The 24,664-nt window shown below is 34.5% G+C and overlaps 1 protein-coding gene across 2 annotated transcripts in view; it reads right to left on the bottom strand.

Annotated features, from left to right (window-relative positions):
• The window catches only part of LOC129246167 (probable phospholipid-transporting ATPase IA), a 142,878-nt gene extending 120,882 nt beyond the window's left edge, over window positions 1-21,996 (bottom strand). For both annotated transcript variants that reach the window (XM_054884740.1, XM_054884742.1), the window contains exon 1: window positions 21,851-21,996. The gene's annotated coding sequence lies outside the window, so the exon portion shown is untranslated. The remainder of the gene's footprint in view (window positions 1-21,850) is intronic.
• Window positions 21,997-24,664: the final 2,668 nt, after the last annotated feature.

Below are 24,664 nucleotides of genomic sequence, written 5' to 3'. Positions count from 1 at the left end.
AGTATTTTCCTAATTCTCATTAATTTTCCTGCTTTGTATTTCCCAACTACACATATTTAAACATGCCAAAAATAGAGAAATAAGGAAATGGGACCCCGGTAAGATGAAAATGAGCACACTTTTTGCATCAAAGACTTTTGATGTGCCGCGTTTTACATTGCAAAGAATGGCAATCCTGCTTTTAAAAACCCCACTTGGACGTAAGCCCGTACTGGACGAAGCCACAGAAATATACCTTGTAAAATATACATTAGAAATGGAATCAAGACTTTGCGCCCTCACAAGACACGATATTCGTTCCCTGGCGTTTCAATTGACGGAATTGCCAAAGTGTCAAACAATTTTTCGGTCCTTAAGGGGGTCTTCTGGTCTCCAGCGAAAAAAAAATCGATTTTTTTTTTTTGCATAATTTTGTTGTATGTGTATGCGAGAATACGCCACAGAAAGGATTTTTTGAAAATCGCATTTTTTCACATTTTTCTGGGCACCGAAGTGTACCCTCCTCCGGCCGTTTTATCATAAACTTTATCTTTAAACGCGTTTCCCCGAAAATCGTGTTTTTTAAGCATTTTGGTCACACTTTTCATAGTAGTTATACTCCGATTTCAATGGTTTTGGTCTTAAAAGGTTCGGAAAACTTACCGCTAAGTTTCCCCGTGTACGATTTTTGAAATTTTTTTTTATTCCATTTTTATAACCTTTTAAAGTTCAAAAAATGAGCAAAAAAAAATTTTTTTTGCAAATTGTTGCATAACTTTTGAAAAAAATTAAAAAAACAAAATCTGTCACGGGAAAACTTAACCAGGGCAACTCTGAAGACAACGCATATCTAATTTTTGCTTTCTGATTACCCAGGTGGAAAAACCGTGACCAAAATGGAGACCTGTTTCGTTTGGAGGTGGACGTCTTCAGCGCCATTTCAAGGTCGCGGGTGTTAATTTTTTTCAACGTCAAAACCATTTTTTAAAAGCCAAGACATGTACCTTTAAAATAAAAAAAAATTTTTTTTTAAATATTCACAGGATTTGTCACAATCAATCCCCAAAAAAACCCTTCATTTCAGGGCCTCGAGACCAGAAGACCCCCTTAAGCAATTTGCAGGGGAAGGTTGGCTGCATGGACTCCTGCGCAGGCACAAAAAATGAGCCTAGTTTTCGCTCTCCAACGGGAACGTCTTTTAATAGAGCAATGGGTTCACAAAAGAAAATGTAAAGTGTTTTTCGATTTACTTGAGCAAGAGTATGATAAACACAAATTTGCACCATCTGCTATACAGAATGTTGATTTATATTTACCTAAGGTTAATAATTTTTTTTTTCAAATAGTCAACCAAGAAGATCATTAATTAAAATTAAAAAAAATATATAAATAAATGTATTGACTTATTATTAACTCTTACAATTGTTTTTGGTGATTTTATACAGTGGTCCACTTTACCCGAATACAGAAATAATAATTAGAAAACAGCCAAAGCTAATTTAAAGAAATGAAGTATTTTAATTACAATTTTCCATATTTTCCACAAATAAATTACATGAATGAATATTTCTAACTTTATTAGACATGCTTAATCTGATTGATTTACTGATTAATAAAGATGCTTTCCATTTCAATTCAACCGGGCTATTCGGGTCATGTTCTTCGATTTCGATGTAACTCAAATATGTTGCTCTCTGGTCAAAATAATGAGACACGTATTTTTTTGTTCGCCCGAAAAACATTTTTTTCAAGAGTTATCGGCAATTTTGTTTTTCGGCTCAAATTCAATTTTTTTTAATTATGTAAGAAAAAATTTTTTTAAAATGCCCATAACTTAGTCAAAAATGAACCGATTTTAATAATTCTGGGTTCAAAATGATCGCAATTACTTACACGAGCGACTTCATGTAGAAACAATTGCAAAAAAGTAGTTGAAAATTTTTTATTTAGCAAAAAAGAAAAAAAAATTAAATTTTTTCGAAATTCAATATTTCAAAAAGTGTATTTTTGTTTTTTTTATAACTTTTTTTAAATCAAAAGGACATCTCAAACTTTAATTGAGCTGAATGCCTAGTAGCTAAAATGCGTTGTTTTTGAGTAATGAATTTTTGAGTAAAAAACCGTGTTTCGCACTTTTTGTTTTTTGCAAAATAAAACATTTTCAACTTCTTTATTGCAATTGTTTCTGCATGAAGTCGCTTGTGTAAGTAATTAAGATTATTTTGAACCCAGAATCATTCAAATCGGCTTATTTTTGACTAAGTTATGGGCATTTAAAAAAAATTTTATTTAGCAAAAGAGAAAAAAAAATTTTCAACTACTTTTTTGCAATTGTTTCTACATGAAGTCGCTCGTGTAAGTAATTGCGATCATTTTGAACCCAGAATTATTAAAATCGGTTCATTTTTGACTAAGTTATGGGCATTTAAAAAAAATTTTTCTTACATAATTAAAAAAAATCGAATTTGAGCCGAAAAACAAAATTGCCGATAACTCTTGAAAAAAATGTTTTTCGGGCGAACAAAAAAATATGTGTCTCATTATTTTGACCAGAGAGCAAAATATTTGAGTTACATCGAAATCGAAGAACATGACCCGAATAGCCCGGTTGAATTGAAATGGAAAGCATCTAAATTAATTTCCTTTTCATTTCAATCATTCAATTGCTGTTATATGAAAATGATTTGTTGTAATATTGTCAATTATGTACTCATTTTATTCCATTGATACTATTACTGGTCCGAAAAATTATTTCTCATTATTTTCAAGCTAAACAGGTGCTTTCATCGAGTTTCTATGAATATTTTAAAAAAATTCACACGAAATTTGATAACAACTTAAAAAGCTCCTTATCAAGCAAATATAGTTTATTAGCATGATTATTAGTTTGTAGTACTTGCACCTGTCTTGCCGTAATTACTAACACTCTTATTTGTGACAATTACTAGATTTTAGATTTCTTAGTAAACTTAAGAAATGTTGTGATTATTTCATAAAAATAAGACACTGTTAAGCTAGCATTACATTTCCAATTACATAAAAAATTCGTACACTCTAAATTCATGTAATCTAACTTGCATACTGTTAAATTAACATAACATTCCGCCTGCATACGACAGCAAATGAAGCAGCGCCTTGTTAAATTTCTTCCTATGAGTCGAAAATGCGTAAGGTGCAATGCATGAATGAATGGCCTTATTTACTGAACCTCAAACAATGTCTGCTTTTGGGGGCATGAAAATATATCAAAGGTGCCTTTTTACTAATTGTTAATCTCACACGGGTGTCGTTCATTCTTTACTTTCGTTGACTTTTGTAACGCTTTAAGCCTTACGGTGCTGCTGGTCATCAATTAGGGGGTAATATTTTTTATTTTAGTATCAGCCGAATGACATTCTAGTGTTTAACTAAGTGTTTATCTTAAAAATAAATACCACTGTTTATTGACTTCATCGTTAGTATGCCAGCTAATGGCATTTTAATCAATAAATTCGTTTTGCCCATGAAAAGGCTAATGTAGGTGTAAATAAAAAAAATTGTTTTACTGCCTGTAATTAATGTATGGTATCTTCCTAAATTAAGCCATTGTGTTTTCGGATACACAATCAAACAAGAGTCGAAGCGTTTTCATATACAGCCATGGTCATATAAATAGCACATTTAGTCTTTGAAAGCAAAGAGTTGAATATGTTTTTAAATAATTATTTTTTATTGGGAAAAAAGCAACATAAAAAATAAAAAACTTATTTACTTCCACTTGAAAACAAAAAAATGGTCAAAAAGAATTTCGGTTCTGATTTAATTTACGAGAACGTTAATAACTCACGAAACCTCCTGGACACATAAATAGCACATCCTAAAAAATTTCAAATAAAAAATAGTAAACAAATCAGATAGTTAAGTAATAATATTGTTTTACCAGATTAGTATTTTGTACTATATCCACAGTTTTTTATTACTTCTTCAAGCCGTCGCTCCATGCTTTCTACAAGCTTGCGGCATCTTTCCTTTGGAATCGGGTACCTTTTAACTGGGCCCACAAATCATCAAATTTTTTAAAATTTTTGTTAGTGATTGGAGACCTTAACGTCATTCCACAAATTTTCTATTGGATTGAGAACAGGGCGCTGCGCCAGCCCACTGCTTCAATGTCTTTGCAGTATGCTTTGGATCATTGTCCTGCATAAATGCCCAATTTAATGGCATAAACTCAAACACAAATGGCTCCATTTTATTCTGGAGTATATCCTGATACTGAAATCTATTCATTTTACCAACCACGCGAACAATCGGTCCAACACAATGGCAGGAAAAAGTTCCCCAAACCATGATGCTTTCGCCGCCATGTTTAATCGTCTTTTTTGTGAACCTAGGATTTAGCGCTTGATTTTTTGGACAACGTACAATAGTTTTCCCATCTGGTCCCATCCTATTTGTTTTGGTTTCGTCGATCCAAAGAACATTTTTCCATAACTGAAAAGATTTGTCTTTGTGGGCTTTTGCAAAGGCAAGTCGGTGTTTGATATGTCTTTTTGAGAGGAGTGGTTTTTTTCTGCTTATGCAGCTTCGTTAAGTCGCCTTCCTACAAGCTTTCTGGACACCTGTAGACCAGATTCTTGGTTTATTTCAAGCATTATTTGCCGTGCCTACTTAAAAGGATCTGCTTTGCTTAGATAGGATGAATCTTTCTTAACTAAATTAAGAGCATTATAAACCATTTTCCGGGACCACATCATCATTTCAGCTATTTCTGCATATCCTTTTCCGTTTTGACTCATACGGTATAAAAGAGCTTTTTTCTCCGGCGTGCAATGTTTTCCACGTCCCATTTTAAGTAATTACTTTAAACTTTTATATAAGAAACAAAAAAATTATACTAAAAATCGCTGAAACAATATTACAGTTTTACTCTCCGCTGCTTAAGTTGAAATGCGCTATTTTTGTGTCCACTTCAAAACAGCAAAAAGCATAAATAAAATAGAACGCAAAAAATTCCATCGAAAAAAAAACGATAAATTCCTCGCATAAATGTAAGCTTAATAACGGTAATAAATGTAAATAAACAAATTTATTTGATCAAAGCAGAGTACTAAAAACTTAACTTAACATACATATAAGGTTCACATTTGTGCTATTTATCTGCCCAAGACTGTACATTGGCAAACATCTGGTTGTACTCGTATAAGGCTAAAATATTGAAATTTTCTAGACATCCACAGAACAGATTGACGAAGTGTTTCAACCTTTTCTTGCTATAAATTTTTCATAAACAAAAAAATATAACGATTTCAAAATAGTGGAAAAGCTTTTGATAAAATCCAGAATAGCACCGAATGTTCTAGTAGCCAATGTTCTACATAACTAAGTTAGGGTTATATTGTTTATATCCCCTATAAATAATAATAATAATAAAATCCAAAATTGAAGGAATATTGGAATTGTCTGTTTGCAGTGCTACCGCTTATTTCCCCATGAACTTAACTGCAATTAAGAGCTCTGTTAAGTTGCAGATATGTTCACCAACAGCTACAACGCAACAGAATTAAGTTAACAAACTGATTTGCCTTTAAATTTAAGGTTTGCTAACATCGCATGGCTGTCTAGATTTGATAAAAAGAGGATTATGTGTTGTTGTTGTCGTTGTTGTAACTGCATAAAAATGACCCATACATGTACAGCGAATGTTGCTGGGGTGACAGTCCTTGGCCGGATATAAATCCGCGTAGCGTAGAAGAGACTGTCGTAAAGTGAGAGTTTCATGTTTTTAGTTTTCTTATCCAACATTTTTTGTTTTCAAATAATGGGAGTTCCTACAGAAAATACTACATATTTATACCAAAAATAGGGAAAAAATAAAAATACGAAATACGAAAATTCTATTATAAAGCCCTTAAAAAACTTGTCTGCATAGTAAGCGCTCTGGCTGAACTCAAAAATAAAGTGAAAGAAATGTTTACATTTATGTTATAGTATGACGACTACTGCTAACATAAAGTTTTTTATTATTTATATGTATGTATAAATACTTTTTTTAAATCTATTTTTAAAAGAAAAAATGAAATAAACTCCGTTCTGTAAGAGAGTTAACACCCTTAGGTACAAAAAGAATACCATGGCATTTCGGCATTAAAATGTGATATTTAACTGCAGTGAACTACAAGCAAGGCTGGGCATTCACGCTAAGCTACATATATATTACTCGTATTTCCATTTTCCTTAATTTATCCTCAATTTTTATATCCAAATCAGCAAGTCACTAACCGTTCGTTGATCTCACCCTCGACTCTTGCACTGTTTTGAGGGTACCCATTTTTGAAGATGTATTCGAAGCTGCGGAGCTATCGAAGGAGGAAAAATTAGAAGCGAAATTTTAATATGTTTGAATAAAACGCTTTCATATTCTTGCTCTTAAAGGAAAGCTTCGCGGAAAGAAAGAAATAAATTTGTTTGAAAACTAAAAAACGAAGCAAACAGCTGATTCTGTCAAATTCTGTTTTCTCGCAGCCGTGCAGTGCGGCTCACAGTTTCAGTTTTCAACTGTGCTCAAAAATACAAGGTGAAGTCCAAAATAAACAAGATGATGGCATCTTTTTAATAAGTTAGTGCGTTGGAAGATACATCCCTAGCTGACTTCCAGTGAAAGCTTGGTGACATTCGGTTCAGTGGAAGCGAAGTTATTGCGTCTAAATTGTCAGTATGTTTGTGTCATCGGTACAAAAATGAGTTTCGAACAAAGAGTTAATATCAGATTTTGTTTTAAAATCGGTAAAACGTTACCGAAACATTTGAATTGATGAAAAAACTTTATGGCGATTATTGTCTATCTCGTACCAGAATTCATAAGTGGTTTACATGTTTCAGAGATGGTTGTGAAGACATAAATGACAATGAAATACGGGCCGCCCAAAATCAGTATTCACCGAAAACTCCATCGATATTCTTCGTAAATTTATCAAAAATGCACCGAAATCGTCGTTGAAATTCATGGAATCGGAGTTGAGTATCTGTACAACATCGATTTATCGCATTTTAACGGATCAGTTGGGACTACGAAAGATCTGTGCACGTTTCATTCCGCTCAAATTAACTAAGGACCAAATATTGCTCCGAATTCAACATTCGAAAGACCTCATTAAAGAGGCGAAAAAAGATGAGAACTTCCTTTGTAACATTTTAACTGGTGATGAAACGTAGTGTTTCCAACATAAACTTGAAACTAAGCGTCAAAGTGCCGAATGGAAGGCCCCGGATGAGCCACCACCCAAAAAATCGCATTTGGAGAAGTCAAAGATCAAGTCGATGCTCATTTGTTTTTACGATTCCAAGGGAATTGTCCACAAGAAGTTCGTGACAATGGGCCAAACCGGCAATGTAATTTTCTATCTTGGCGTTTTGAAGCCAAGTAGCATTCGTCGAATTCGCTCTGCGCTACCGCGAAGGAGGAAGCTGACGCTTATTGCATGATAATGCACCACCATCTCATCGATCCACTCTTGTGACTGATTTTTTGACTAGAAATTGCATTTTAACCATCAATCACTCACCGTACTTGCCTGATATGGCTCCCTGTGATGTCCACCTATTCGGAAAATTGCATTTGGCCATAAAAGGAAAACGATTTGCGTCCGTAGTGGCCATCCAAAAGGCTTGTACCGATATCCTGAGGGACATTCCGGTCAATGGCCTGAAACACTCTTTTGAAAAGCTTTTAGATCACGCAAAACAATGTATCGAGGCCAGAAGGGACTATTTTGAGTAAATAAACTTGAAGTTATCAGAACAAAGCTCCTGTCGTTTCTATTTTAGCCCAGTCTTATTTTTTTGAACTTCACCTTGTATTAGTGTCTTATCAGGTATATTAATAATAAAATTCTGACTGAAAATCATGTGATGTTATATTGAATTCAAGTGAATAACAACATTTAATATTAAAACTGCAGCAAACTGCAGACTCGATACAAAAATATATTTTTTTTTGTGCAAATAAGATATCTACAAAAAGTTAAAATCGCCACATACAATCCCTTAGCAGTAGTAGCATTGCATACCTACCTATTACCTTATTTCAAATTATTTTCTCATGATTGCTTAAATTAATTTTTGAAATTCTAAATCTCTCATTCACTACAGCGCCATCGAAAAACTGTCATCGCTCTGCTTGTCAACTCATCATCATCATCACAGACTTAACGAAATTTACCTTCACCTTCTCAACATTTCAAGTTTGCCCCAATTATGCTATTTTTACTTTTATGCATTCATGCAAGAAGAAAGCAAACAGAATTCACTCTTCTCTCACACATCCACACTTTCAATCGACTCTAAACGAATTTTATTTAACAATTTAAATTTAGCAAACGTTTTCGTGTGAATTTTGTCATGGCAATGACGTAAATCTTTGACACAATCGTGTGTGACATTATAATTGAAGGTGAAATGTGGATATACCTATGTATGTATGTACTGCAGAAAGGCCGAAAAGCGAGTCAGAACGAAAAACCAGCACACATAATTTATAAAGAAAAACATATGAAGAAAGGGAATTGGAAAGAAATGCAAAAACCAGATCCAAATAGCAATAAAAGCAATTGAAAAAGAAAACACTTGCCGCAGAGTTCTTATACCTGTATTGTAAATTTCATTTGTGTTAGTGAACTGCATACATAAGGAGCTGTAGCCAACCAATTGAAAGCCTTCGCGTTTGGTTCAATTGGCAATTGACCAATGCAATTTAAGACGTCATTAACGAGTTGGCAATAGTAAAAGAAATTATAATCACAGAGAATTCATAATTTCAAATAAACTGCGCTGAACGGTGTATAAATTGAAGATGTGAGCGAATAAGAAAAAATAAAGAGAAAAAGTATAAATTCAGAGATTTGAAATCCTATAAAGCCGCAGTGATATATTTTTTAAATTCCAAAAATTTGTTTGGTGGGCTCGAGTTTTCGGGATCCCGAAAATGTAAACAGAAGCAAAATTGCGGGGAGTAGCAGTGATATTTTCCAAATGCTAAAAAACCACCCAAAAGACTTGGTCAAAAAAATTACGGGATCTTGAAGTTATTGCCGACATGTAGCTTCCACACTTTTCAAATTAAAAAAGGATAAAAGGCCACTCAAGTCATTTTGACATTTAAAATCGAGTAAAGTTGTAGTGAGGCTCTTTGCTCCATTGGGAGATAAGGAAACGATTATGATGAAAGTGGTACTGATATTTTCCAAAATTAAGATATCGGGATTTAAACAGTAATATATGGGGATTTTAACACTAATTTAAACAGTTAAAAATCAATTAAGCTCATTCAGACAACTACTCAAGAGCAATAAACGAAGAAAAAGTTTATATTCTACGGAACCCGAAATATCAACTGTTGCAACTCCTATTGCGGGGCAAAATTGAACGAAGGAGAGGTATCGGGCGTAGCCGTTTTCTTGATTGAGGAACGTAAGGCAGTGGACCGGTATACAACGTGTGGATCTCCTCTTGGAAGCAGCTAAAGACCGCGAACCATTTTCAAATATAGTTCAAAATTTGTATTAAATTTTATTTTTTTTTTTTTATTTTATTACTTTTAAATTGTATAATCGCTTACATTCTATTACGAACAGCAAATAAAGAAAAAGAAGATATTTAAAATTCTATAAAGTGGAGGTGATGTCTTAAATTTTTTTTTCCAACATATTTTTTGTACAAATAGTTTATAGGGATGCCAATATAAGCGATAACTATTTATCCGACTATTTTGGGATCCCGATATGCATCCGGGATTCGTCGATAGAGAACTTTAATACTCAATTGCCTACTTAGTCCAAAGTAGCACTTGTTGGCAAAAGAGATTCTCCGTTAGATTTCAAGACTGACATTATTATCGATATTATTGCTGGTTCCTAAATAAAAGAAGTCGTTTACATACTATTACAACATCATAACTGTCAATAGAGTCAACCGATACGGTGCCGGTAGACAGGAGGTGGTATATATTTCGTCTTGTCTTCGTTCACTACAAGCGCTCGCTGAATTGACTCGAGGCCCATCTTTCCAGGAGCTGACCACAGGTTCTTAAAGGAACCCCAATCCTCTCATTTTGCGACGAAACCGTCTCCAAAGTTCCCTGTCTACCCAGCTCATCAGCCAAGCAGTTTCCCTTTATACCGCTGTGACCGGGAACCCAAATGAGCCTGATATCGAAGTATTCGGATGCAATCGAGAGAGAAGCCAGACATTCCCCGACCAATCTCGAACGCACGAACAAAGCACCCAAGGCCCTAATTGCCGCTTGGCTATCCGCGTAAATATTTATTTCCTCAATGGTAATTTCCAAAGTAAGCACCCAATCCACTGCTTCCTTAATTGCGGCTACCTCCGCTTGGAAAACACTACAGTGGTCCGGAAGCCTGAATTTGAGCTTGATGGGGAGCTCCTTACAGAATACTCCCCACCAACCCTTCCGTCCAACTTCGAGACATCCGTGAACATGTCAACTTGCCGCCAAGTGTTACACCCCTCCCACTCATCCCTTGAGGGAATATGAGTGGAACAAGGTCCACTCGGACCTAGCGTGTTTATGCAATGATCCAGCACCATGGTGACGAACTCATAATTTTGAGAATGCTAGAGTGTCCGTAGCTTAAGTCTGGCTTATGGCCCGAATACCTTGGTCTGATTGCGGAGCATGAAGCGGTAGTTTTTCCTACAATGTCCACGTCCAGCGTTAAGCGCTAGAGTAGGAGTGGTACGGAGCGCCCCACTGATTCCAATGAGGGCAGATCTTTGTACCCATCAGACAAGGACTCCGTACAGCAATATTGGTTTCATAATCGTGTTATAAAGCCAAAACGTGACTTTTTGGAAGGTTTAAAAGCAACGTAAATTTATGAGCGAACTTTGAAAGTGTTTAAGGACTCAATTAGTACAATAGAAAGTGTGTCATACAAGAAGAATGTGTGACGCCGATCCACGCCAAGGACGTCCAAAAACAGCAATCAGTAGAAATAAACAGGATATCGTATTAGAAAATAGTCAAGTGACTGAAAGAAATTTCGTAGAAGCCCTAAGCATCTCATTGGGCAGAGTAAGTAAGCAATATTTTGACTGAAGTATTGGGTTGCCACATTCGCTAGCAATGGAACAACAAAACGTTCAAATGCGACTTTCTCAGCAACATTTAGAGCATTTTCGAAATGATAATGTGGTTTTTGTGCATAGATTCATCACTATGTATGAGACTTGGGTGTATCACCATTACCTTAAATCAAAACAAGATGCTAAAGAGTGGTGTGAACCTAATTCTTAGGCTGCGAAACGAGTTCCAGTATCCAGAAATCAGTCAAGAAAGTGTTAGCATCAGGTTTTTCGAATGCGAAAGGAATTTGGTTTATGGATTACTTGCAAACTGGTAAAACAATAAATTCTGAATATTATTGTAACCTTTTAAACCAACTGAAAAAAAAATTCGTAAAAACAGACTCAGCTTGCAAAAGAAAAAATATTTTTCATCAGGACTATGACCCGCTACACAGGAGCATTTTTAAAATGGTTAAAATCCATGAATTAAAGTTCGAATTTTTGGAGCATCCACCGTATTCACCAGATTTGGTGCCTAGCGACTTCCATCTATTTCCAGACCTAAAAAAAGGAAGCATGGAAAGCGTTTTTCATCAAATGCTGAGGTCATAACGGCTGTTTGGAGTAAGTGTATTCATGCTCAGGGAGACTATATTGAATAATAGAGTGCATTTCAAACTATAAAATTGTGTTTTTCTTATCGAAGCGCAAAACTTATTGAGCAACCGAGTACCGTCTTTTTCCGAAAATAAGACATCCTCGGAAAATAAGCATTATCGTGATTTTCGGAACTTTTTGTAAAATAAGACATCCCCAAGGAGCTCAAACGATAGTTCACCACAAGGATTCTTCATCGATTTACGTTCCTTCTACTGGTTACGATAGTGCACGTGTTACTCTGTACTTGGCGATTCGTCTAGATGGCAAGAAATTATCGCCATTTTTAATCACTAAAGGTAAAAAAGACCAGATTCAACGTGTATCTGGAATTTATTTCATTAAAAGTGAAAAAACGTGGGTGAGCCAGCAGTTATAAAAAAGTGGGTTGATTAAAAGCAGCCACCACTGTTGAGGGGTCAGAACCAGAGGTATACTTGTTTGGGAATCAGCCAGTACTCACAGCGCTGAAAACATGAAGACTGAAAAACTTTCGTGCTGAGAGGAAGATTGATCAAATAATGATTCCGGCAGGAATAACTGGTTACCTCCAGACACTAGACATTGCAATAAACAAGCCGCTCAAGGATCATTTGCGGATGGAAATCAATGAATATATAGAAAATAGGATATGAATATAATTCAGAATTTTATTTATGACGATGTTTCTGAAGAAGATGACATGACTGTAATTAAATGAATTTAAATTTCTATATTCTGTGTAAAATAAATAAGTCCTAGCGCGTATTTCGGACCAAAAAAGAAAGTAAGATAGTGTCTTATTTTCGGAAAAAGACGGTATTTCAGGAGCCAAATACCTAAATTACTTTTTAGAAACTCAAAAATCAGTTCCGCAGGAATCATGAATTCGATCAGCGATTATGTAGGTAATCTAAATAAAGAGCGATGGTCCGGTCTAGAACGCTGCAGAACTGCAAACTGTTTTGTGACAAGTCCGAACAGAAAACTTCTTACTAAAACTTAGAAGGAAAGACGTTCGGTTGATTGTCGGTATAATTACAGGGCACAACCCATGGGGTCAGCATATGACCACCATTGGAATCATTGAGGACCCAATGTGCCTGTCATGCTTGGAGGAGGCGGATAGCACTGAGCACTTTCTCTGTGAGTGTCCTACGTTTGCTAGAGCACGACTACGAGTTTTGGGTTCCGATGTCGTGTGAATGAGTAATATTCGTTCTCTAAAACTGGAGGATATTTACAGATTTGCCAAAGAATCTGGAAAATTTTTACAGGTCTAACTATCTCAATTCTTTCCTATCTCTTCCTCTGATACTTTTCTCCTTCCCTCCTTGACTATCTACACCCTTTCCAGAGCTTTAAATGCAATGGGCTTTTTAGCCTAAGTGTTTTTAGGAGCCACCAAATCTCCTGGTGCTCCTTGGCACGACCTTTTCAAATTTCAATTCAATTTCGATATGTAAATACGTTTACCCATTTTCTTGAAAACATATTTGTCATCATGAGTCACACGACACGCCAGACAGACATTGGTTAAAGTAAACTAAGACCAACAAATAGATAAAAATATTTTATTTATAAATAGAAAATATTTGCATGTGATAATGAATACCAAAATTGAATTCGAACATGACAACTTAATACCTCATTTACACAATTGTTGTTATATTTGTTTACCCACAATAATAAAGACTAAATAACATAAATTCTCATGAATTGGGAAAAATTAAGGAAAATAAAAACTCGAACAATAATAAAACAATGACGGTCATGAGGCATCGGCATCAGTTGCAATGTACGAATGACAATATATGTAAAAAAAGACGAGCACATAAACCGAAATAAATAAACACACATACACGCATGCAATAAAAGAACACATGTGGCCCCAAAAGCATCCGCACAGCTTCAGGCGATGCATATGAATACAGGCAATATAACCGTATGTATGTATGTATGTGGGCATGCAACGACTGAAGCGACGCGCAGCAGATTGGCCCAATGAGGGATGTGCCAAAAAATAAAAGAAAAAGCTCGAACAACAAACAGAGTACACAATTTGTGTTAAGATCGCCTTCGTCATTCCAACAACAAATCATGTTGACATTGTTGCAACATGCATGCAACGCGGCATGAGGCATTCTGGGAATTACCGACGTGACTTGCCTCTCTACCTTCAACGCTGAGTCTGAGAGTGCGCGTATAATCAATCGATACAGAGACTGCTGGTGAGGAGAAATAATTTTATGTTTCCCAGATGTGCGATCAGCAAAATCATGTGAACAGAGCGAACAAAACAAAGGGCCTCATTTATGTATAGTGGCAAAAGGGGAACAATAAACTGAAATACCACGAAAACAAGTGCAAGCGAATGAAGCTGATAATATTGAAAATGGCAACACAAGCAATTGATGACAACAACAGACAATCGCCACTGTGGTTCACACTGATGGCGTAATTGTTGACTGTTTACACTGCAATTCCACTTCACAAGCAATATTTATTTTAAAAATGTTGTTGAGCGCTTGAAGGGTGTGACGCGACAAAGGTATGGACGGTTATCAATGCAAAATTTTGTTAATTAGTTAAGTGCATATGGCTAAAGTAGAAATTCTGAGAATTTTTATTTTACTGGCAAAGACACTAATCAGCTAAATTAGCTAAATATACAAATTTCGTAAATGTCTACAGTTGGCATGGAAAATAAGTCGTTAGAATAGTAAATATACATACATACTCGTATATTTTTAACGAAAAATTTTGCAAGCCATTTAGCAAGCAGAAGATCATAAACAATAACAAAAAATCGCTGAAAATAAAGCAGTGCAAATATAAATTTTACAAAATTGAAAAAAAAATAGCCTCACAGTCGCAATTTACGGCCGAGAAATGATTTTTCAAATCATTTAAAAGATGACAGAATATTGCAGAAAATAAAGATGTTAGGGGTGTTCACACGAAGAACTCGTTATTTTGCTTCTTGATAGTCAGAAAAAGTGACATCATTGTCTTCTTCTGCTTCTTTGAGGCTGCCAATAGCAAATATCGAAATTGTTTCGACAATACAATTTCACGCACAAAGAATAATACTTGTAGCTTGCGCTTCAATTTCCGGTGTCAAAAAAAGCGTTCATCATGGCGCGATAGCGTTCGCCGTTCACTGTTACATTGGTGCTAGCCTCGTCTTTGAAGAAATATGAACCGATGATTCCTTCAGTCCATAGGCCGCATCAAATGGGTGTTTTCAATGGATGTAATGGCTGTTCTTGAATGGCTTCAGGTTGCTCTTCAGCCAAAATATGGCAATTTTGCTTATTGACATAGCCATTAAGCCAAAAATGGGTATCATCGCTGAACATCGTAATCTGTCAAAAAAAAATATTTGTCAAAAAAAAGCCTTATTGGAAAAAGTACCTCTAATCTGATCGCCTCTTCCAATCTACTGAACACAGTTTTGCCTAACTACAGTCAGTTGTTTGCTGTTCATAAAAATTTTTATTTATTTAGCCTAAAATATATATTTTAGCGGCACAGAAGAAGGAAGCACGAAAAAATCAATTAGTCTAAGCAAAAGGATGTTTATTTCTTTCGCGAGGGAATTCACATTTAAAAGACAAAAACTTTCATTACCGCATACCGAAATGGACGTGAATGCACTTATTGTAAATGCTTGGTTAGTTTTCAAGAGCACACAAGCAACAGTCGCAGACACTGCAAAAGTAAATTAGAAAATAAGGTCGAAATTTTAAATTTTCCTAAAATATGACGTCAAACTACAAAAATATGCCTGTCAAGTCTTTCACACAAATATGTAAATGTATATATGTATAGCAAACAACCGTAAGCTTAGTAAATAGAAATAAAATTTAGATTAGAAATAAATTATATAGGCAAGAAATAAACTATGCACGCGTTGAAATTTACGCTAACATAAAAGTAAATTTAAATAGAATATTTTGAAGGTATGCGTTGTAGGCGGCAAAGTCAATATTGTCTGTGACATTGAAACAAGCATTTTCAACATCAATCATAACTTACACAGTGAAAAAGCAGATATGTATGTACATACTCGTATACTTATTTAAGTGAGCAACTGTTTCAGCTCATTGGAGATATTAGATTAAATTGTTTAACGCTTCAGTGCGGAAAAAGCAATTTCAAAATCTATTTTTAGTTATAATATTGTGTGAACAGTTGTCATGAATTGGGAACAGTCAAGTACTCTGATAATTCTATTTTTTTAAATAAAATGGAAAATCATTTATATGGGTACAATTCTTATGAAGTGGGAACAGTTTTCATGAAGTGGGAACAGTTTCCAAAATAATTTTACTTAATATTTCAACAGCAGCAGACCAATGAAAAGCGGAAATGCATTAACTATAAATTAATTCAAAAAGTGAAAGAACAGTTTTTCTAATAGCTGTTGCTCTTCCAAGCTAAAAGTTCGAACTTTTTGTAACATTTTTTATTAATTTCGCATTTTCTACTGTCAGAAAATAATTATTTAATTGTAATACATGCATGTGACTCTATGCTCCAATGGGAGATAAAGGCAACGATGTTGGTGAACAATTACTTGTTGTCTTAGCTCTCGTAGTTGATTGAAATAAAAATAAAACCGCAAGTGGGAACAGTTTTTATGAACTCGGCCGCACTCGAAACTTTATCTAATTGTTATCGTAGCTCTCACAGTTGACTAAAAGTTAAAAAAACCGCAACTGGGAACAGTTTTTATGAACACGGCCACACTCGAAAGTGGTCAAAAACAAAATTTCTAATAAAACTAACATCAAGGAATTTTAATCCTTCTAATGAGAACAGTTTTATTTTTACTGTGAGTACAGTTTTCGCCGAAGAAGTTTTAAGAATGAAGCACATAAAACTGAAGCTGAAATTAGTTTTAAAAAATGAGAACAGTTTTTTTAATTTGAGTTCTGCTAATGAGAACAGTTTTATTTTGTACTGTGAGAACAGTTTTTGTCGAAGAAGTTTTTAGGAATTCAATGAAAAACATACAACTTAAACTGAAACTACTTTTATAAAATGAGAACAGGAAAAAACATTTATATGCTTGTAAGCATTTGAAATTTTTTGCTAAACTGGTCGAAAACGTTACCAAACTGGATGCATCGCGGCAATGGCGGTATATTCCAAAATGAGCAACTTAAAATTTTGAATGACAGATTTGGTAAAATTCACTATATCTTCTTCTTAATCTTCTTAATTGGCGCGGTAACCGCTTACGCGATGTGGGCCGAGTTTAACAAAGCGCCAGTCGTTTCTTTCTCGTGCTAACCGGTGCCAATTGGGCACACCAAGTGAAGCCAAGTCCTTCTCCACCTGATCTTTCCAATGCAGAGGAGGCCTTCCTCTTCCTCTGCTACTATATCTACACAGCAGAAATTAAAAAGAATGATATTCGAAAAGATCCAAATGGGATTGTTATTGTCATTTAATTTTTATTACTTTATCACTTCACGCTGACAGGTCTCTCTCACTCTATCTTCCATAATTTTGAATACAAATCGCTAAATCAATTTACTTAACCTGTTCATTCACTTTTCGCTACATTGAAGCTTGCCAACCCACTTCTCTGGCATTTAAAATCCCATTTCGGTGCTATCGCTTTGCTGCTACGCATTTTTATTTTTATTTTTTCGTATTGTTATTTTCTATCGAGTATTGCTATGTATTTTAGTTTCTATGTACCTATGTAGACATTATAATTACCATTCAAATTGATGTCAGCAATGAAGCGTATCTATTTACTGTGACAAAATAACATCAGCCACGGCGTAAGTACCTACTAACAAAAATGTTTGTAACTATGATTGCTTGTATGCGTATGTATGTATGTATGAGCGTAGCGCTTTCCATATAACAACTTGAATCTTCACTGCTAATTTGCATTATTAATTATTGGTAACTTAGCGAAAATAAGTTAAATATCTAAAAATGTTAAATATAGAGCAGAGCTTAAAAGTAAAAAAAAAAAAAACAAATATTAAACTCGTATATCAGATATGTGCTAAGACACGGAACGGAGAAGATTTCCACAGTCGTTACTAAGAAAATGGAAATATTTCTATGCTCACTTATACAACGAAATTTATTCATAGAATAAACAAACAATTTTTGCCAAAACTTTTTCAACTGAAAGAAAGACAGATATGATAAAACTTTAAACAATTCGATGCCAGTGGCAAATACGTTCCTTAAGGGGTAACACCATTGTACACGCGTAAAATAAACACGATTTTTAAAGAATTTTTTTGTATAGAAAGAAAGGGGAAACAATCACTCTGATTTGGGAAGTTATTACTTATATACTAAAATACAAAACTACAAAGTTTGATCGAAAAATTTTACAAAATGGCGGCATTGGAGACATTTTTGTAATGTGGTTTCTCTTGAAGGAGCTCCACGGCACGCAGCACAGAGGGTGCAAATTTTAATCTGGAACAAAGAAACATTTTTTTTCTTAATCTAGATAAGAATAGCTAGAGAAACACGTAGGGGATTTAAAAAATATTTATTTTTGTGGAATTAGCAAGCATTTGAAGGAAAAAACTCTATTTTGGACTAAAAAAACGGCACTTAAATAATTATAACAATCGTTTAAATTAATCTATCGAAAATCCCCTACGCTCTTCTCTTAAGAAGGTTATTATATAGACGTAGTGAAAAACATGATTAAAAATATTTAAAATTGTTTGAGTTATGCTGCGTGCCAATTTCAGAAAACGTGTTTTGAGAAAAACGCGTTTAAAGTTTGGAAATTTGGAGAAGTCGTTAGGTAGCAGTCACTAACGCTTGGTTAAAAGCTTAAAATATTTATGAAATAGACTTCGGTAACGTATAAAACTTTGTGTTCTGTATTTTAAAAGGTTCAAAGAATTTTTTAAGCTTATAAAAAAAAAAAAATTTTTTTGAAATTTCTACAGTGGTGTTACCCCTTAAGTTCAATGAACGAACACTTATTCGATGTGTACAGAGCGGTGATAATTGTCTCTACTACTTACATTTTTTTGGGTAGCTTGCCCAAATAGTGCAAAGTAATTGGACGTAAAGGAAGCAATAACACGTGGGGCAACTTTAAATCAACATTCTCTGAAAATACTTGCATAATTACGAAAAATAAAAATAGATAATCGGAAGGGGAATGACCGAAATTAGATATACATTTCCAAAAGAAGTAAAAAAAAAAAAATTTAGACTTTTATTGACGGTACAGCTACTATGTGTAGTAAATTTATATTTAATTTTTAGCGCGCTAATAAATATATTACGGCACAGAAATAACCCAAATCCTATATGAAAAAAGAGGTTGTCTGTAAAGTCGGTTTACTGACGATAGTTTAACGTGACAACGTCATAAGAAAATACTAATGGAATGGTTGCATTTTTCAAAAAAAAATTTTAATTTTATTTGTTTGATAGATATTTTGTATGGATATAGAGGAGGAGGTAAATGGAATCGCAAAGGAATATATCAAGGTACATTTACACAAACGTGAAAAATGACGAAACATTTATCAAATTCATGAAAGATAAGTTCAATTTCGATTGTTCATCAGACGTTAATAAGTCAACAACACTAAGAGGCACCATCACCGATTTGACTTTTTCAAGACAAATTACACTCGAAACACTCCCTTTCATTTCCTACTTTACCTATCATCGTCCTATTCTCAACAGAGAAATGGTTCATTACCATACGCACAGGAAGAAGGCATATGCAAGTACAAATATGTGAATTTATATACATATGCGCATATACTATACATACGTATATATGCTCACTCAAGTAGGAGAGAGCCAGAAGTCGAACATTGCCGACCGCGGGGGCCGATTGTGCCTCTTTGTCGTACGTTACGCGCGTGCAGTTGAAGCAAGGTAACGACGCATGAGCAAGATAACGACGCATGGACCAGATAACAACGCATTTTTTGGTGCGTCCAGCTGGCTACATCGAATTATAAGATGTTATCACGTCAAAAAAAATGAAAAAAAAACCATAAATATTAAAAAACTTTAGAATTATAAATAAAAAAATATAAATAAATAAAAAAGAGAAATTATAAAAAAAATCATAAATAAATAAATAATTATAATAAAAAATTGTAAATAAAATAAAGTCATAAATATCAAACAAATTTTTGAAGTTATAAATAAAATATTACAAATATATATAAAAAAATTATAAAAAAAGCATAAATAAATAATTATAAATAAAAAAATAAAAAATAAATAAAAACCCATAAATAAATTTTTTTAAATATAAAACTGTAAAAATCAAAGCCAAAACCAAAAAAAAACATAAAAATAATAAAAGACATTATTTTCGTTGTTGTTGTTGTAACTGCATAAACATCCTCCTAAATATTAAAATGAATTTTGCTGGAGTGACAGTTCTTGGCCGGATAAAAGTTCCGATTGATCTAGTAACCGGTAGAACCGACTATCGGGGGTATTGCGATAATTACGATTATATGGAATCCGTTAAACATTCAAGTCAATAGTCTACGTGATCAGTAGTAGCCTTATCCATTCATTTAATCATCAATAATTAAAACATTTTCTACCATTAAAATAATAAAAATTCAAACAGTTTTTAGAAGTAACCAGAATTATGCGTTTTACCGCAACTCAAATGTGATTCAAACGTTGGAGGCCTGAAAGATTTAGTTGCGCTTGTGAAATTTGCGGTTACCAAGCCAAGTTTTAAATACTTAAAAGGATACATTTTTAACTTAAACATCAGCTTCGAACACAATACGGGCCACTGAGTACACGCATTCTAAGAGCCGTCTAGCTGTTCAAACTAAGCTGGCAAAAATACACAACTCTGTTTGATCTCTTTGCAGACTATAAGTAACTATTTTGCAAGACAGAATCGAGAACTCGCATCTTTTTGAATTTTTTATAGAAATTTTTTATTTTCACGTTATTAATTTGCGCATTAGCAATGTTTTGCGAAACAAAAATTTTCATACTCTAAACTAACAGTTGAATTGAAAGTGCACCATTGAGCCGTGGGAACAGTTTACGCTCAAGTGGGAACAATTTACGCTTAAGTGAGAATAGTTTACACCCAACTCGGAACAGTTTACTTTCAGGTGGGAACAGTTAACATTCAACTGGGAACAGTTTACAATCAAATGGGAACAGTGTACACTCAAGTGTACAATCATTGCGCTAACAAACAACCGTGACGTAATACAAACTCAAACCTACTATGCATTACAAGACCAGTTTAAGTCGGTCGCGCTACAAAAAAGAGAATTGCCGCAATAAAAGCAAAAAAACCACAATAATTTACCTGCGAACACATAAATAAATACACAAATCAAGTGAGAGCAGTAAATAAAAACTTGAAATTTATCTCTGTGTAATGCGAATACACTGACGGCGGCAGCGAAGTGCAAAAGAGTAGCGCGAAGTGATTGTAAGCTGTCTTTTAACGTCAGCAACGCTACAGAGATACTCTGGTTATAACATTTTAACGGCGTGTTTGTTAACAAAGGTAGATTATTTTTATTTCATTTCAAAAATTTGCCGCAAATGCATCATGTGCTATGTATGTATGTATATCCAATATAATTTTATTATTTTTCCACTTGTTTGGCATCTGTTATTAATCACTGAAGTCTCTCATTTCACATGCAATTTTGCCGCTCAGAAACTCGTTTAAAAGAAACTGAAAAAAAAATACAGCAAAAACAACCAGAGACGCTTAGAAGGTAAATGCCAACGATTCACGTTTTATGAATCACTCTCCAAGTAACTTTGATGCTTCTATGCTCAACGCGCTTGCACACATATTAAAATTATTGCTTGCAAAAATGGGCAGTTGCATGCGATTTGCATAAACAATTTATTACATTTTTCACTTCACTACACTGGGGGCACGAACGGCAGTTGAATGTCGCGTATAACCTTATTTAGTTAGCGGCGGCTATTTTAATATAATAAAATTCAATTTCAATTTGGCACTAACAAATGAAATTTGCATCAATTAAGCGACTATAAAGCCACCAACACACATTCCGCTTAACATTTTCACGGACTTCACTTGTCTTACAGATTCTTTCTTCTCTTATGAAATTTATTTTTTCTTTCACTTCACGCATTTTGTTTTAAAAATTTATATAAAACACACCTTTAACAAAATAATTCTATTAGATTTTAACTTAACAGAATAACGCGTGCTAATCGTACGTCAGATTGCCGAGCCAACCAATTTGCCGCGTCTATTGGACCTATGAAAATAAATATCACCTCAACGCATTCACAGCGCACAACAAACTAACTCAGTCTAGCTGATTGGGGAGCCACTCGCAAGTACTGTGACGCTAAACCGGCTATTTGGTCAGACTCGCATACCCACGCGGGCGACTGGCTAGCTGTCAACGAGCATACTTTACAATACTATTAACTTTTAGCAGAGAATTGTATAAAATTTCTATAAGCTACTCAGCTGCATATGCACGTGTACATGTGTATGTATGTGCGAGTATGCGACTCGACAGGTTAAAGTATGAACAGAACCAAATCGCTGAGCGTATTTCGTCGAACGATTTATTGATGGTGATATTCAGCCCAACATATCCAAAACCAAAACAAAATGCATATGAAAAGCGAAAAGATGAATACCCAAATTTGTGGGTTAATTCAAATTTTAAATATCAAATTTATTTAATTTATTCATATTTATTTTAATTTTTTTATTTAATATTTTTTTTCACAGAATCAATTTTGCCGAAAAATAAATCTATACTCGACGAACTTATATAGAATATGTATGTCCATATACTGCAGTGTATTTTAATTTTAACAACCAACTTTCCTCCGTCGATTTCATTGTCGCTCAGCAATTTGATTATGTTCATACTTTTAGTTGGCCAACCTGAAATTCTCTTCGAAAACTCAACTCAACCACATTGTTGCTATTTCTAATAGCTAGCAAATAGCCTCAGCTTGGCTAATATCTCAGTATTCACAATAATTTAGTTATAGACAGGTATTTTTTCACTCTCACAGCGCAAATAGTATATATTTACAATAAATACCAATTATATTGCCTCTCGCTCTCTTTCGTAGCATGCGATATTTTTTAGCGGTGGTTGTGGTCTTAGCTAAGTTTAGACAGTAGACAAGTGCTGTGATACCTTTCATGAGTGTCTAAATGCATAGACAGCATTAAGTATTAGGTTAATTAGATTTTAATATTTTGAAGTCTAACTTTACATCATTTTCATTATCAATTGTTAACCTCCCACTGACTAGCAAATGTAAGTATTTTAAGTAAATGTGTTTATGAAAAATAAAGAAATTTAATTTTAAAAAAAATTTATAAAAAAAAATTTAAATAAAAAAAAATTGTATAATATTAGAATAATACATTCATAAAATCATAATTTTCATAGTGCAAACAGTAGTTCCACACGCCTCCAAAAACTAGAGTAATATTTTTCAACCTACTCCGATCACGAAACAAACGCCGACTCTAAACACTTTTTGGATTCCTTCCACTTAAAGGATTTCACTGATTCTCTAGAAAAGCTTCCGAAAATCTTGTAGACTCTTATGTATACTCTTTTTTACCTTAAATCTCCTTTCACTACGGTTAATAAGTTTTTTCTTGTTGTTTTATGCCGACGCGTATATCACTCACAAAAGGCAAATTTACAAGTGTTAAGCAACTATTGTGGAGCGAAAGATTCCTTACAAATTTAAAGTGGCTCAAAATTCATATTGATTTTTGATGATTGTTACTGATATGAGTTTCAATGCATTTTTTAATAAAAAAAAGCTTCGCATATTCGTTATATGGAAATTGAATGGGTTATAAAACTGCGTACCTAGAATTTATCTATAAATTCTGACTAAACAGTTTAAAGTTCGATGAAAATTTATTTATTTATTTTTTTTATTTTTATTTTATTAAAATTATTTTAAATTTTATACAAACTTTTTTATACCTTTAGTTATATGGTTGCCACTGAAAAGGATTCAACGACTCGCTGCTGTGACAGGAGCGATGAAAACCACTCCAACGGCGGCGCTGGAAATGATACTCAGCATGCCATCTATTGACTTTATGGCGGAAAACCTGGCAGCGAAATTCCCGAAGAGGCTAGTGGCTGCGGGGGTATTCACCTGCAGAACCTTCGGTCACAGCTCAATAGGAAAGTGGAGCTCAGGTTGCACGGACTACATGACTCCGTACTTTAATTGGGAGAGAAGGTTTCGCACTACAATTGAGGTGTGGCCATAGGACTTTTAACATCTATACAGACGGCTCTAAAACTTTAGACGGCTCAAAACTAGGGATAAGGCAGCCTATCAAGCTGCCAGACCACAGCAGTATTTTCCAAGCGGAAGTTTTTGCTGTGGGGAAAGCCGCGGAGCTAACCTACACTAGAACTAGAAAGAACTTCACAATTAATATATAAGTGGACAGTCAAGCAGCAATAAAACTAATAAGCTCATATTGTATTAAGTCCAAAAATGTTCGACGGAGCAGGAAGGCCATAGAAAGGCTAGCCGCAAACAGTCGGTTGCATATCTACTGGGTACCTGGTCACAAAGGCATTATGGGGAACGAAATAGTAGATGAGATAGCAAAAAGTTCTGTTAGACTACCTTTTGAGCAAGAGAACGGCATACCAAAACCGCTAAATACAATATACTATGAAATGGACGACTACATGAAAAGGCGAGTGGAAGCTAGGTGGACTAATCTAACCACATGCAAAACAGCAAAAGTCATGTTGAGAACTAACGTTACGCTCTCGCGAAAGGACTGCAGAACTATCATATGTATGCTAACTAGTCACAATCTCTTCGGTGCACATGCGTACAAGATAGGGATTGCTAACACGGACAAATGCAGGAAATGCAGAGAGGATGTTAAGGAAACTTTAGAACACCTTCTGTGCGTTTGTCAGGCATTATTAAAAACGCGACTAAA

Source organism: Anastrepha obliqua, chromosome 4, assembly GCF_027943255.1.
Source record: "Anastrepha obliqua isolate idAnaObli1 chromosome 4, idAnaObli1_1.0, whole genome shotgun sequence".
NCBI lineage: Eukaryota > Metazoa > Arthropoda > Insecta > Diptera > Tephritidae > Anastrepha > Anastrepha obliqua.
This window is presented reverse-complemented; position numbering and strand designations above follow the sequence as displayed.